We start from the raw sequence: 383 nt of genomic DNA on the forward strand, positions 1-383 counted from the left end.
CCTATTTTTAAAAAATATTTTTTATTTATTTCAGAGAGGAAGGGAGAGGGAGAGAGAGAGAAACATCAACGATGAGAGAGAATCATTGACCAGCTGCTTTTGGCATGCCCCACTCTGGGAATCAAGCCCACAATCTGGGCATGCGCCCTGACCAGGAACTGCGACCTCCTGGTTCATAGGTCAGTGCTCAACCACGGAGCCAAAGGGGCTGGGATCATCCATTTTTTTCATACCATACTATTTTCTCTTTATCTCCGCTTGTCCTTTGAGTAGGAAACATTTCCTTTTAAAAAAGTAAGTAGTGTTTTTATTGAGAAAAATACTATATGCACATGACGAAAAATTCAAATTGGTCAAAAGGTGTACAAAGTAAGTCTCTTTCC

Source organism: Myotis davidii, unplaced genomic scaffold, assembly GCF_000327345.1.
Source record: "Myotis davidii unplaced genomic scaffold, ASM32734v1 scaffold993, whole genome shotgun sequence".
Classification (NCBI taxonomy): Eukaryota; Metazoa; Chordata; class Mammalia; order Chiroptera; family Vespertilionidae; genus Myotis; species Myotis davidii.